The sequence below is a fragment of the Cupressus sempervirens genome, chromosome 11 (genome assembly GCF_028749045.1).
Source record: "Cupressus sempervirens isolate cs-2001-9-10 chromosome 11, ASM2874904v1, whole genome shotgun sequence".
Taxonomy (NCBI): Eukaryota; Viridiplantae; Streptophyta; class Pinopsida; order Cupressales; family Cupressaceae; genus Cupressus; species Cupressus sempervirens.
The window spans coordinates 469789814-469806646 of record NC_143128.1 but is presented as its reverse complement, the minus strand read 5'-3'; positions in this window follow the sequence as shown (position 1 = coordinate 469806646).

Sequence of the window (16833 nt, the reverse complement as noted above, 5' to 3'; positions counted from 1 at the left end):
TTTTCTCAGTTGAAGATAAATGTGATTGTTCACAAGAAGGCCTTTGCTGGTTCTACTATGATCTCAAAATGAAGTAAATATGTTTTCTATCTCAAAATAACACACAAAAGAAGACTATTTTTGTATTTTTTGGTTTTTTCAATGAATGCAATCTAACAGTGCAACTAAAATGAGTTCCTATTATAACAAGGGGTTAGCAAAGAAAATAAAAAAATTGAAAGAAAATAACATGAAATTGAAATCCTAAATGTACATAAGCTATAGAAAACAACATGTTGCAAGTTAAAATTTTGAAGAAATTGGTAGAAAACCAATGAAAATAGGAGCAGTGCTTCCTAGAATCCACTAATACAATCGTCAGTGAGAAAATTTAGCAATTGTATGATATTTTACCTTTCATCAAATTGAAAGGCCACAGAAAGTGTGCTCATGTGAGACAAAAGGCTATGCAGGCACAATTTGATGATTTCTTCTCAAGCTTTTTACATCAGCAGAATTCAAAAATTTGTAGCAAACACCAGAACTAAAGATTGCACAACCAAAAATAATGCAATAAACCTTTAGCTAAATCACAATTCCATGAATAAAATTCACAAAACAATGACACATTCAGGGAAGAATCACTACACTCCAAATGCTAGCACTAAAAGCATAATTTTATTGCATAATAACGATAGCCTTTATTACATTTTATAATGGGGTATTTATAAGAAATTGTCTCCTCAATTTGTGTTGAGAGTGAGAGATATCTTCATGCAATAAAATACTTTTAAAACATTAAAAAAAACTAAAAATATACAGAATAATAATTAATCTGGTGCTTGGAGGGACTCCATCCATATTTTATTCATTAATTGGATGCATGAGCCCTTTACATGTCAAAAATAGGGAAAGCATGAGAGAGAAAGTAGGAGGAAGCCATCAATCAAAGTAGAAGTGCATGGAGGTGCCAAAAATAAAAGTTGGTCCTTCACTAGGCATGTGTCGGAGTTAAATTGTTGTCAGAATGCACTCCTGATGCATGGAAGGTGCTATTTTTGGAACTAGTAGTTAATTGTCAGTGCACTTCTAAATTGCGAAGCTACCGACCTCTGTACCTACACACCTGCAAACCTATATGAAAATGTAAAACTATAGACCTATGGAGCTACATGAAAATGTGGAGCTATGAACCTATAGACTTGTAGAGCTACGAACCTTGACAAGGTCAAAATCTCAAAATTCTACTAAGTGTCAAAATTAAAATTTTAGCATCTGGATTTTGTTCTTCTTCATCCCAAAGCTATGCTTGGATGTTTTCCCTTGAATTTCTCTATCATCTCAATAATTTTGGAAACATCTAGAATATTTAAAGCCTCATATTTATCCTTTACCTTCTATCTATAGTTGTCCACCTCAATTCAAGTCTCTATGAAATTTTTGAGTTTGGTGTCCAACTCTAACCATGCTTCCTCTATCCTAAAGGCTTGCCTAATATCTTCATCACTAGATGCTTCCTCTAATGTCTTCTTGAAATTCTCTACTATTACCTCAATTGGAAATAGCTTCTCTCATCCTTCATCTTCAAAAATTTCCAAGCATGCATCATTGGACAACTTTTCTACATCCAAAATTTGCCCCTGAGCTTGCTCCTTGAGCTGATGGATCTCCTTGTGTAATGTTTCCATTACTTTATTTCCATCTACTATCTTCTCTATCTAATCATCAATCAAGTCTAGATCTTCTCCAGTATATACATTGATCAAAGTGTGATACCTTTTCCCTTTTATGGCTTCTAGAGTCTCCAAATCCTTGCTCCATACTCATACCTCATCCATGATACTAAAGTCCTATCTCAAAATGTCTACAATCTTATTCACATTCTCAACGTAGCATCTAGTACCTTCAAATTCTGTGTGATTGTGGTAACACCTCTATCTTCAAGGCTTTCTTTCCATTCCTAACAAGCTCTCAAAAATGGATTGAGTCGTACACCTTCCCCTTCTCTAAGAATGGTATTTAGAGTCTCCTTAGGGTGCTTAGGATCAAGAGGACCAACAACTTTAGCTAGATATCCCTTTAGGATCTCAACTTGCCTTCAAAGATTTTGGATTTTAATCTCATCCTACTCCATGTGCCTGAGAACCTCTTTGACTCCCATAGTCATCATTTGTTAGGCTAAATCCCATGTAGTCTTTCCCAACATAACATCCTTCACTTTATAATCCTCTAGACTAATAGCTTCTACATGTGTACCTTCAGGAGGGAGAACCACTTGTGAAAATAAATCTTGGTTCCATATGGTAGTGACAAATACAAATGGCATTTCATCATGTAATGGAGACTTGGGTTTGTTCAAGATCTCTGTAATATCACAAATATCATCCTCTAAAGCATAGAATTGAGGCTAAGCACTCCTCATTATCTCCTTTCAGAACCATCTCAGAATGTGTTTCTCTATGACCTTAGCTCTTGATGATGAAGGGGTGTGTTCAACTACCTCCTTCCCCTTATCACTTTTTCTTGGAATCACCTCCTATTATGAGGACTCTTCTTCTATAACTTCTCTCTTTGTAGATCCTATGGCTTGCTCCTCAACATCCTAGGAAGGTTGTTGTGCATATTCTACCATTTGTCCCTCTTTTAACACTTCATCAGTAGCCCTCAACTCTAGTTGCTCTTGTGGTGATGGTTCCTTTTGAACTTGTTCCTCTTATGAACTTGGAGGTGGGGGAGTTACTGAACCCTTATCTACCACCATAATCTATGGTGGAGATGGAGGATTAAGATTAGGATCCTGTGTATCTAGTGAAATCTACATCTAGTCTTCTTGTTGGAGTTCACTTGTAGGGGTGCCTCTCATCTTATCCCCAACCAACTCTGTACCCACAGGCATGAAATAAAAATCTGCCATGGAGAAAACATCCTCACCTCCTTCCCTTTGCTCATTCACATAGTGTTGCACTTCATCTTCTAAAGAAGAGAGTTCTAATCTTTCTACTTGGGTGGATGGTGGGGTACTAGTGGCACTCTTTCTTCTATCTAACTCTAAGACTTTTGCTAACTGAGTTCTTCTTTGTAGGGGTACCTGTTCCTCCTCCTCTTCTAATTCTATTTCTTCCTCATCTTCTTCTTCCTCAAGAATAGTTTTAGGAATATATGGATTAGGTACTAATATTCTATTGATCCTTTTCATTTTCTTCATCTTAATCTTGATCCTATTATTTTTCTTGGAGATGGAAAGAGAAGGGGGCTCTTCTTGTACAAGAGGAATGGAGGCTTCTATAATTTCTCCCTCTTCTAGTTGGCTTGGCACAATAGGAGGCAACTGAGGTTCATCTTGGATTTGAGAGGCTCCAATACCTTGGGACTCTTGTGAGCTCTATTCATGCTATCAGGAAGACACATGTGCTACAACCTATTCTTTCTAAATCCTCTGAGGAGAAGTTCTCTTCCTCTTTCCCTTCCTTTCAGGAGGGTGATAATATCCCATTGGGTGATCAAGCTAGTAGATTGTCTCTAGCCTAATAGGAGACTAGAGTGAAAAGATAGGAACTATGACTTTCCTTCCCTTACCCCTTTCTGGGTGAGCATGTGCATGGAAGATTACAGTATTAGGAATTGGATCAAGTGTAAAATATTTCTTGATCCAATCCTTTTCATTCTAACAACATGTCTTGCTCGATGATTGATGTCATCTCCTCCCTCTCTATCAACCTTTTCATTTAGAATGGGTCTTTCACTGACCTTATTTGCATTGAACAAGGGATAAAATAATTATTTGGATTCTTGTAGCCTTATCTCATTAGGGATATTCAAATGGAGAGCCTTTTATAGTAAATACAAAATCATCCTTCAATAGTTCCTAATGCAGACATCATAGTCATTTGTGGCATTCATCCAATGATCTTCAATGGCATCTTCATGATGTAAATACTTTTCTACCAGGCTTTCCACTTTACCAACATTGTTAAAGTATGGCCTAGGAGAGTTGTATTCTTCAAGAGGATAGTTCTCCCATTCCCACTTGAAGGTCAAAATATCCTATTTCTACTTCACTTGATATGACCCAATGACTAATGGCCAATCCCAATAAGGTCTCTATTCCCTTTTTATCTTCTCATAGGCTAACTCAATTTTCCTAAAGATCTCCAATAGTAACAACTTGTCACTTGGGTATATCAAAAGATTTTTAGGATTGATAGATGCACCACCCACCTAAAGATACGTGAATGACTTGAACTGAATTAAGTAGGCTCTGAGAGCCATGATCTATGCTTTGGATTCATCAGATATCCTCTTCCCATAGTCTCCCTCAATGAATCAAATGATCACAAAGATGAATGCATCATTTATAATCCTGTACTCCTCTCTCTGCACTAAGAGTTTCTTCTTCACTAATTGAGGATAGACTATGTCTGGCCAGGCATTGGAGTCCTACATATTGCCTTTCTTATATAAACCAAGATAGTTCATTGTGTTAGCTGCAAGTAGATACACCATATAAGAAGTCATATAAAACTTCTTCTTTTTCTTCATCATCCTCAATTGATAACATAAGTTTTTTCTTAGTGTGGTGGACCAATCTAGTGGTATCCTTGCATGTTTGATGGTCTCAATGAAGTTGACCATGAATGTAATGAGATGACTCGCTGGAGGTAAGCCCATGACTCTGCTTAGAAGAATGATAGAGTATCTAATGTCATCCTTCATGTATCCTCAAGTCATATCCACTTTGGTTGTTATCCTTCCCTAAGGAGGTTTCTCAATGAGATATGACAATTGTATAATGTCAATGGCCTCTTGTTGATGCTCCCTATACCATCTCTCAGCTACTTCTTAGGAAATTCAGATGAATTGGTCTACTCTTGGTAGGTGGAAAACCTTCTCAATGTTATCAAGTCACAAATCCAATACCACTTCACCTATGATGCTCTTGACAACCCTCTCATCAAGAACAAAGTGTTGTGACAAGGCCATGATTAGTTTAACTGATTGTACTAACATAGGATGTGATGCTACACTCACTAATCTTGAATGGATCAATGTAGACACTAAGGCTAAACTCTCTATTGGCTTGTTGCAAATTCTCAGGAAATCTCCTAGATCCATGTGTTTGAGGTCACTATCTCTGATCTTAGCATAGTCATCATGGAATCTTGATTTTGACAGTATGCCTTGGAACTTGAATAGGACCGGCTTGAGTGTTGTTCTAGATGTGGACGCCATCTAGTTACATTACCTACACATTGCAAGAGAAAACATTATTATCCATAGATAGCGCAAAAGAATTAAAAAAAAAATAAGTCAAAAAAAATGTCCCCCTTTGGGGATTCGTTTATTTTTTATTTAATATTTATTTATTTATTTATTTTTTAAATTATAGATTTTTTATTTTTTAAATTATATAGATTTTTAAAAAACTTTTATATTTTATATTTTTTAAACATTTTGCAAAATAAAACTAAAAGAATATAAAATAGGGTGTGCTAAAAGTGATGCCACACGTGTGCCTGAGGGTAGCACCACACAGTGCTACCATGTGTGCACCCAAGGGCCACTCCACATGGGCACTGCCATGCATGCACCCAAGGGTAGTGTCACATGGGTGTTGCCATGCATGAGCATGCTGGAAGGGCACCGTTACATGTGTTGGTCTGATTTTTCAAACCTAAAGTTTTTTAAAATCATGGTGAGAAATCATTTGAATTCTTAGGTTGCCCTAAGTCTTGCTCTGTCTCATATGTTATCAGAGTCCGTTGTTTTTTCCAGGTTGATCTCCTAAAAACACCCATGTTTTTGTCCTAGGTCCGAAATTGATGGCATCCCTTTTGAATTTCTCAGAAGGAGTTGTAAAGTGTTTTAAGTTCATCCTTTACATTCTTACGGTGTGAGGATTCACGTAACAATGGAATGCCTTTTTTTTTTTTTTTCATGGCTACGCTTTTTGATACAGCGAAGAGGTGTAAAGGATTATCGCGCCTGGAAAAGCTCTTGTTACGGGCTTATGAGTAAATACCCTGAGCGAAGGAGCGGGGAAGCCTAAAATGTGACCTATGCGTATGCACCTCAAGGGGTAGCGTAAAGGCACAAAGCATGATCTGAAGGGCACGCGAGGGTATCACGGTGTTACGAGTAAAGGTTTTTCGTAAGTACAGAAGCAAGGTTTCATGATGTTTACGTGTTTATGATTCTTAGGTTTGTAGACAACCATAAAGTTTTGTTCTTAGCGGTGAAAGAATCATGTGGGACCTGTTGAAGTGTTAGAAGGGCCCAGTTGCAGCGAATCAGATGGAGACATGACATTTGTGTCAGATGGGCCCATCCCTCATGGCATATGACTTAAGCCTTTGATATTATGCCTTTACGCTTGTAGGTTAAGCGTATAAATGAAGAGCTATTTTTTCTCTCCTTCGTGGTTACGGATTCAGTCTCAGCGTGTAAGCGTAAAGAGGCGAGAAGGAAAATCAGTAAAAAGGGGTTCACGCTCATACGACAAAAGGAAGACATAAGACCGCAATAGCAGTTGAGAAGGCTCTCCGGTGATATGAATAAAGCTGAGTCGTAAGAGCGGGAGATAAATTTTGAAGCCTTACGCTGCTTCAAGAAATGAAGTAAGCGAAACAATGTAGAAGGAATTTCCAAGGTCTCCATAGATACGTACATGTAGGAGTGTAAAGGCAACTAGAACAGCTTGAATGAGGGTTTTACGCTCGCACAAGGAATATTAAATCGTAGAGGTGGAGATACATAGTAACAGGGCTTGAGATCCTATGGGGTAAAAGGTTTTGTAGGAACGTAAAAGGGATTTGTAAAACATTGTAAGAGCATCATTACGTTCCTATGACTAGGGCATTTTGAAGCTTTCTCCGAGTGAGTGTAGAGATCCATCAAGAGCTTTTTTGGCCTCACGAAGATTGAAGCTTTGACTCAGCTATGAATGAAAGGTAGTCATATAAGAAAAAACTTTTGATGTATCATGACAGATAAGCAAAAAGGACAAAACTACTGCAACCAAGAAAAGTAAGGTTTTGAAAAGTACAATCAGAATCAAATTTTGCGGCTGATATACCTTGATGACAACCTTGCGATCATAAGTTTTAAAGCTCATGCATGCTAAATTTATTAAAAAAGGTTGGCAGATATATAATTAAAACATCAAGGATCTATCTGAATTACCTGCCTCAAGAAGCTTGTTCCTGTGTTGTTTTGAAGTTTTAAAAGCTATAGAGCTCTGTGTATCCTATGAAGTTGTAGAAGAATTCATAGTAAAAAATGGCTGACCAAGAAGTTGAAGAAGTTCATTTAGAAGAATTCAAATTTGAAGACGAGGGTGATGATGTGGTAGAAGTCACACCAGAAGGAAAAAGGAAGAAAACTGTTGTCAAAACGAAAAAGAAGACAAGGGTTAGAAAATTGAACAAGCATGTAGAAGACTTGTTAAAACTTCTTCCAGGATCATCAAATGCAATTTCTGCAAACGATCATATATTCAGAGACCCTTATGCTTTTGTTCAAGATGTTGAATGCCCTAGAATTACTGGCTATGATCTTTTCATGTACTTTTATCAGAACAAAATAGAGAATGTACCAGTATGTAACCCTTGGAATAGAAATATGGCAAAGCTAATTTTTCCAGAAGTGTTTGTTGATGTTGAACTATTGAAAGCCCTAATAAAATCATACAATCTAGTAACCAGGACTTTTCACAGGCATAATGGGAGTGTGTTATGTACATTGGATAGAACTTCTTTTATTGAAGCTTTTGGATTGATGGGACAAATGGATATACCTATTGACATAGAAGACTTACAAGGAAAGTTCGCTAGGAATAAAACCTATTTTGTAAACAATGTCATGCTGCCGCACATTCCTTACAGAGTTAAGAAGGCAGGGTTAATTCCAAGAAAGGTGGGAGATTTTTTACCTCTGAGTAGATTAAAAAATTATTTCAAAAACACAGTTTATGGGTTCCACAAAGTATTGGGAAGTGATGGCGCATAGGATTGTGTATATGGTTCTCTTTTTCTAATGGCATGCGACATACATGATCCTTTTCATCATAAGGAGTATGATTATGTGGTTTTTATCATTGACAGTATGCACATGCAAATCTGTGATGCTAAGAAAGGAGAACTGAAAGACTTCAAGTTCCACCATCACTCATTATTGATGCACCTTATCCTGTATAGCAACATTGGATACATCAGTGGAGATTTCATTGATCAAACTTCTGATGAATTTGGTGAGTTACCTGTGCAACTCTGGACTCATATCTGGCACAAAGATTTTTTCTATTCAAATGCTCTAGTTTTTTTCAATTTGTTCAATTTAGTTATTATGAGGCAGCTAGATCATACTTTCTTTAGGGCACCCAATGTTTTGAAGACTCTGCTTAGGCCCCTTTTCTTAGATGAAAAAACAAAATTAGATCATAATTGGGGAAGCATATTTTTGTTTAAAGAATGTACTTTAATCAGAGTTTTTGCATGCCCACAGCCTCCTCATCTATTTCCTAAATATCTACCCCCTAGATTGGCCATTATTGAATTCTTTTGGCAATTCTTGTTGATGAATAAAGAAATGATCCCTCCCTCACTGCATAAGCCTACTTTTGTGTGTAGAAATTTTAAGGTAGGAGATTTTGAAATAGGCAAGAATGCTTTTGAGGAATTGAGTGACTTTTTAGGTCAGTATAAATTTGCTACTGGGCCCTATAGGGTATATGATCCTGACGGTTACATTGCAAACGAGGTTAAGACCATTAGGGGTTTTTTCCTACCTCCAAGTAAGCCTATCCTTGTAGAGGACCTAATTTCCAACATAGTAGCAACAGGGGAGGCAGATGAGTTACTAAGGAAGTATGAAGAAATAAGGAAAGTAAAGAATGCTCTGAAGAGGGCCAACCCTGATTTTAAGATTTTTTATACAGAAATCCCATATCCTAATAATTTGAGGAAAATGATTGAAGATTTTGATCATATTATGTTACAAATGCCTCATGAGCCAGAGGGAGAAGAAGTCATTGTAAATAGAGAACCCCCTGAACCAAATACACAATTGGAAATTGATTTGGAAGAAGAGCAGCCATCAACTTCAGCCTGGATACCACAAGGAAATAAAAGACAAAAGACAATGCACATCCCTGAAAAGGTGGTAAGCAGAGCTATACAGGTCATGTCTGGAAGTAGTGAGTATTTTTCTGATATTAGGCAAAATTATTTTCATCAAAGGGCCACTGAAGCAGGAAAAGCTTCTACTGACATGCAAATTGCAGCGTCAAGATTGGATGACAAGCTCATTCAATCTGAGAAATTCATGGAAGATGATGATTTTATTAAATCATCAGAATTTAAAAGTTTTCTCTATAAAATCAAACAAAATGAACTCACATTAAGTCTCATGCCAGGAGAAGATCCAGAAAAAAATAAAGAGTTAGTTGAAAAACTATTGGCTTATGACCCTGAAAGTGAAACAATGACTGCCGCAGAAGCTAGGGAATTAGTACATAGGAGTGGTATGATTCTAATACCACATTGGGATATTGAGAAATCTTTTGTGTTGGACCAAATGAGAAGACAAGATAAGGCCATCAATTATGAAGCCACTAGCAGTGAAGGTTTTAAAAGAGGGTCAGGTTTTAATGTGGACACTAAAACCCTAGCAGTATGGAGTGTGGCCCCTGACACCAAGAAGCCTAAGATGATGGATATAGAAGAAACTGCTCAGGGCAATATGATTGTGTGGACATTGGAGAGCACTACTAGGAAGGAAATCTCCAGTTTGGTAAAAAATTTTGCTCTAATGAATGAGGAAAAGGTTGATGAAATTGAGGATAAGTTAGCTGAAATGTTTAATGAATGCCTTGATATCAAGAGAACATATGAAGAAGAGCTCAAAATGAGCCATATACAGAAACAAAGAATAGAGGAGTTGGAGAAAAAAATTAAAATTCTGGAAACAGAAATAAAATCCCTCAAAGAATAGCTCAAAATAGCAGTAGAGGCAGAGCATGTACCAAGACAAGAGGAAGAAAGAAGGCACAAAGTAGAAGTAGAGGCCCAAATAGAAGAAATGCTCATGGAAACAACAGTGTCAATGCCTGTGATTAGTGTGGAAACAGAAGTTTCCCAAGTTGACAATAATACCAAGAAAACTGTTTTGATGAATGTATTAAATCATAGAATCAACATTCTAAAAAGAATATATTAGGAAACTTATAATACATTCGTCAGTCTATAATCTGTAGAACAGGTATGCATGGGTGCAGTTAGGTGGCTTGAGCCTATGTTTCAACAGCGGGGACCCTATATGCAATTTTTTGACAGGTTGATACCCTTGTTAGCCAAGAAGCCAGACCTCCCAGATAAAGTTATTACTGTAAAGGAAGGTATGGACAAAGTGAAAGAATTATTGCAAATCTTCACAGGGAAGTTGGCAATAATCCAAAGTAAATTAAAAATGCTAACAAATGGTTTCTATTCTTTGGTTCCTTCTGTTATCGATTCTAGTGATAAGTTAAAAGATTTTGATGAGTGGTCTAATTCTTTTGATCACATTATAGACTTGCCACAAGTGGTGTCCATCCTCCAAGATGGTATTGATGGATGTCTTTTAAATGAACTAATTGATACCCTTTTCAAAATTGAAACTGAAGTGAATAGGTTTATCATAGAAGGAAGGGTGATTACTGATGCCAGGTGGCAGAAAATAGTGGATGAATTAAAAATAGTTAAAGAATGTGATTGGCCCACTAAAAGAGAAATATTTTTCTGGGAAGCAATTGCAGAAATCAAAGCGTTACCAACTGGGAGCAGTTAGAGAAAAGGACAAAATTGAAGATTTTATGCTCCAACTATCATTTGCCTTCCGTTTTATTTGTTTTGGTTTTGTTTGTTCGGCTCTCTTTTGAAAAGGGGTAATTTACCAAATTTTTGTAAAAGGACACATGTCACTCTCTTTAGCCCTAAGCTTGTTGCATCTCACACTATTTAAGTGAGATCCCAAGGCTAAAGAAGGGTCCGAATTCTTTTCTTCAAGGTATTGTGCTTAGTCTAATTTTTGGTCCAAATTTTGAAGGCAAGTTTGTAATGCGTTTCTCTGTAAAAATTTTTGAAAGTACATGAAGATAGAATGAACTGTGTTTGTTTCTGAAGGCTTTTCTGATTTTATTGTAAAAGATGTACCATTTTCAAAGGAAATGAATACAAATTATGAACTGTCCCCATATCAGTTCTTTCTGAATTTTGTCTCCTACTCAATACTTGGATACCTTGATGTTGTATGAGTAAAAGCATGTGCAATTGAATGCAATCTACTTAGGTTGTATATCCATCTATCATTGTTGTTAATTCAATGGATTAAGTAAAAGCTTTGATGAATGTGATAAGTTTTCTTAAGTATTGAAAAGGATTTTGAATGATAAATTCTGATAAGAATTGCTGATACAATTTGTTGTAAAGCAACAGATTAGATCTTATATTTTGCTATAGACTCTGAAACCCCAATGGATTAGGCACTGATCAAGTTATTTCAGCTGAAAGAGAAGTATCTTACAAATTGTTGTTCAAATACATCATCAACTCAAATTTTACTTTTATTTCTTGTAGATCTTCAAAGTTGGCCAGCACTTGTCTGCATGAAATCTTTTTAGTTTCAATTAGCCATTGTTGTTGAAAACGTCTGCAGATCTATAGAAGACTTCTTGGCCATATCTATTTATGGGATGTGTTTGGCAAGATTAGTAAGAATTATATATATATTTGAGGATTTTGAAATGAGAATCAGAATGAAACTAAGAATAATCCTCATATAGTCGTTTCATATTTGAACCATCCCTGGGTATACCCACCCTAGTTTTGCAAAGCCAAAAGAGTAGAAAACCATTTGTGGTTTTGTTGAAGTTGGGTCCAAATACATTACATTATGCAATTGTTGATAAGAATAGGATAGTCTTTAGATTGTGTATGTACTTTCATTCTAGTATTAAGCTTTTTGTCGCTTAGTAGTTTTAGTACCATTTAAAACACCAACAACATGCATGCCCAAGGGTAGCGCCATGTGGTGTCATTGCACACATGCATCATGCACCCAAAGGGGGCTGCTACGCATGCACTCAAGGGTAATGCCACATGGGCATCGCCATGTGCATGCCCAAAAGGATGTAGTGTGTGAACAACACCGTGCTAGCGTACCAAGAGGGTGTAGTGCATGCACGCCCAAATGGGGCGTTGCACGAGCATGGAAGGCTAGCGCACGCAGGGGGGTGGGGGGACTTACCCTACCTTGCTCCTTAAGTAAAACTAGTGAAAAAAGTTTGAGAGAAACAAGGGAGTGGGCTGGGGCTTTATAGCCTAGTGTTGGGTTGGGGTACACGGTGTGCATTTTGCTTGCCCGTGTGAGAATTTTTTTTTTAAAACATTTTTTTAATTTTGTGTTTTTTTTCAAAACTTGCATTTCAATTTTTTCCATTTTATAATTTTTTTGACTTTTTTATTTTTTCATAATTTTTTGCATTTTTTCAATTTAGACTCTAGAATTATAACTTTTAACCAAATTTTCTTCTCCCAACTCTTGAACTATGAGTCTGAGAGTAAAAAAAGTAGGGGGTCCCCATTCCTAGCAAAGAATGGAGCATGCATTGTGGACACCACAAAGAATAGCCCTAAAAAAAGGAAGAAATGACCAAGGCATTTCTTCATCAACAAACATTCCTCCAACATGTGTCAAACACCAACTAGACTTTAAACATCTCAAGCTTCTTTCGAATGACTCTTCAATCAAAATCTCAGAACTCAGAACCTTCAAACTCAATGTGTGTGCATTGTGTATTCATTCCCTTTGACATGCTAGGATGCGATCAATCAAATTTTTTTGACAGCTCAAAACAATCTTCCACTCCTACCAGATCATTCATTAAAAATGTCCATAAAAGCTTTTTATCAATCAATTACTTAACTAGATGAGAGAATCAGTTTGAGGGCTCTTGGTGAGATGCCACATTTTTAAAAAAAATTGGTTTTTGAATAATTGCTCCATGTCATTCAAAAATGTTACTTATGATGAAACAATACTTTGAATACAAGATACTTCATTTTGTAAAGGTATCTTTTGCCATATTAGATCTTTGGAATCCTTCAGACTTAATGTCATTTTTTTTTTCTTCTTCTTTTTTAATCCTGACTATGCTTAGACTATATAATCAGAACATCAATGTCATTTCTTGAATTCGATCTCTTGTGAACATCACTTGCATTCCTCTTTTATAACTTTTGGAAAACTCTCATGCCAAACAATGATCTTAGTAACCTTTCAAGGAGACCCCTCCTATTTGAACTAGTTTAAATTTGGATCATCTCTCACCATCTTTAACTTCAAATCAATAGCACCTATAATAACCAAATCTTTAAATTTGTATAGTGTTGAGAACTTGGTGGTCTAAGCCTCTGATTTCTAAATTGAGAATCCCCTATTTCCACAAGAAATATCCATTGCTTGGTTGGTATAAGACATACAATCACCTAAATTTTTTGACAAAGAAATACCTATTCCTAAAATTAGAACCAAAGAATGGTTAGTGAAATCTTAAGAGAAAATCTCAAGTACACCTTACCCCCAGGACTGATGCAACTTTGAAACGAAACATAGGAATAAAAGCAAATACACAACATGAAAGCAAACACACTTGTAGAAATAAACACACTTGTGAGAATGAAAATATAAGCTAAATGCAGAAATAAAATCTAACTAGTTTTTTTTTTTGTTTTTTGTCTTTTAGGCTTCAAAATAATGCTTAAAAAACTACCCATTTATAGGCAAGGGAAGAAATTCCCCCTGTAAGGAACTGAGGCTAAAAGTGTTTTCTCCTAAAATTTCCACAATTTGATAAGGGCTTATCCACAAGAATTGAAACTTGGTATGACTACCCAATTTTTCTTTCACCTTATCCCAGAGTAGAATAAGGTCAAAAATCTTGAATGATTTGATCGTGGCCCTCTTGTCGAACCATCTTTTCACAATAGCTTGATGCTTAGCCATGTGCTCCAATGCAACTATTCATTTTTCATCCATCTCTAAAAGATTCATCAATTTGATTTGTACTTTGTTAGCATCTTCAGCATACCCACTCATGGATTTCAAAACTAAAATTTTGAGATTAAGTGGAAACACTAGTTCTTGTTCATAAACAAGAAAATATGGAGAAGTCCCCAAGGCATTTTTGCCTCTCACTCAATTTGTCCAAAAGGTATATTTTAGTTGTGTATACCAATCCCTAGGATTCTCCTTCAACAATATTTTATCACTATGATCAAGTTCTTGTTTGTAGATTCTACTACCCCATTTCCTTGCGGGTAGTAATTTGAAGAGAACTTGATAATGACTTTGTTTTCAAATGCCTATTGGGTCAAGAATGCAGATACAAATGCAGACCTATTATCACACAAAAGGGAAAATGGCATTCCAAATCTGGTAACAATGTGTTCTTCCAAAAAGTTAGTCACCACCTTAGTAGTGCAATTTATGAAAGTCTCTACCTGCATCCATCATATACAATAATTCATAGTTGTAAGGATGAATACATGTCTAGTTAGTGACAGTGGATTGAATGGACCTATGAAATCCATTCACCACTCTATGAAGGGGTGCACCTCGTATACCAGTTGTAGTGGCATTGTTGGGTGCCTCTCTTTGTTAGCACTTGTTTGACATATATGGCAAGAATGCACATACTCAAAAGCATCCTTGAATATCGAGGGCCAAAAATAACCTGATCTTAAAATCATGTGAGTTGTTGCTTCTGCTAAATCATGTCCTATACCATACTTGTCATGGAAATGTTCCAAGAAATCCTTGGCTTCTTCACATCCTAAGCATTTTAGATAGATCCCTTCGTAGTTCCTTTTATACAACTTGTTATCAAGTAACATGTAAGACTCACATTTCATCTTAAGTCCCCTACGTTGTGAACTATTCACCCATTTGGGGCATTGGTCTTGTAAGAAATAATAAAAAATGTCTTGTTACCACACATCTATCACCACTCCTTGGTTAATATCAAATTGTGACATAACCATCCTTATCTATCTCATCATCAAAATTAAAGTCCCTTTCATCTCCATCTTGGTTATCAGCTATCATTTTTGACAATCCTTAACCTCTGACTAATCTCATAGATTGAATTTCAAGATCAAATTCTTGAAGTATGTCCATCCACTTTCCTCTCCTTTCACCAAGTTCATTCTACATCAAAATCATATTTATTGCTGGATTAGGTACAATTGTATACACTGTACTTTTGAGTATGTAGTGACAAAACTTCTTTACTACCTTCATTAACACAAAGGATTGTTTATCAAGGTTTGAATATTTCAACTCTACATTCTTCAAATGACAACTCATAAAATAAATTGGTCTCTCTTCTTCCTTCTCTCTTTTCTATGTCAAGATCCCTGCACAAGAGTGTTCAAAAGCAAAGGAATAAATCTTGAAAGGTAACTCATAATCTGGACTCACCAAAACTAGGGTTTTTGAAATGGAAACCTTGATATCTTCAAATGACTTCTTTATCTTAGGCACCCATTCCATCTTAGCCACTTTCTTGATTAAGTCATTAAGGGGATGAACTCTCTCTACAAATCCACTTATGAATTTTCACAGAAACTTTATCTTTTTGAAGAAAGACTTCAATTCCTTCTGACTATGTGGAGGTGCCAACTTCAAAATAGACTCAACTCTATCCAAATCAATGGAGATTCCAGCCTCAAAAATAACATGTCCCAAGAGCCTTCCTTTAGCAACACCAAATGAAAATTTCTTGGGATTGAGAGATATGTCGTATTTACTACATCTATTGAATACCTACCTTAGATCAGCAATATGGGTACTTCGATCTTTTGAAAAGATAGTTAAGTCATCCATGTAGATAACTATACACTTGTTAATCAATCCTTTGAAAGCTTCATCCATCAAACATTGAAATGTGGTTCCTACATTGATTAGTCAAAAGGGCATCCTTCTGTAGGAAAAAGTTCCCCTCTTCATTGTGAAAGTTGTCTTTAGCCTATCTTCTTTGTCAACCATCACCTGATTATATCTTGAGTAACCATCTAAGAATGACATCATTTTTGAACCATTAACAATTTTCAATACCTCATCTAGAGAGGGTAGAGGATAGTTATCCTTCTGAGATGCTAGATTCAAGTTATGAAAGTCAACACAAAGACCAATCTCTCCTATTTTCTTCCGCATGGGAACAAAATTGGCCACCCATGTGGAATAGTGGATAGGAAATATGATCTTAGCATCTAGTAGCTTCTTTACTTATTTCATGATTAGTGGTTCAATGAGAGGATTTACCGATCTTTTTCTTTGTTGGAATGGCTTGGCATTGGGTTTCAGCGGGATGTCATGTGTGATAATCTTAGGAACATAAGTATTTAGCTCTTCATAGTTCCAAGCAATGTAATCCTTATACTTGGTGATTAATTTGAGCATGTCATCCCTTTCCTATGAGTTGCATGCTTTTCCTATCTATACCATTCTTGGTTCTTCATCAGTACCCAAATTATACGATTCACATTCTTTGATTCCCTTTTCTTTAGTTTCCCTTCTATTGAGTGTCAATTCATCACAATAAAAGATGCATTCAAGTTTAACCATTCCTTTTGGAATGGTGTGAGTTTTTAAATTTAGGATCATGTCTTCATCTTCAAGTCCATCATCTTTAGGTCTATCATCCAGTGTATCATCAATTTCTTGTCCCTCAAAATGATGACTACACATGATAAACTCAAGTATATGTTGATCATCTTGAAAGACCTAAAAGTTTTTTATATTATCAAGGATAGATGGAAC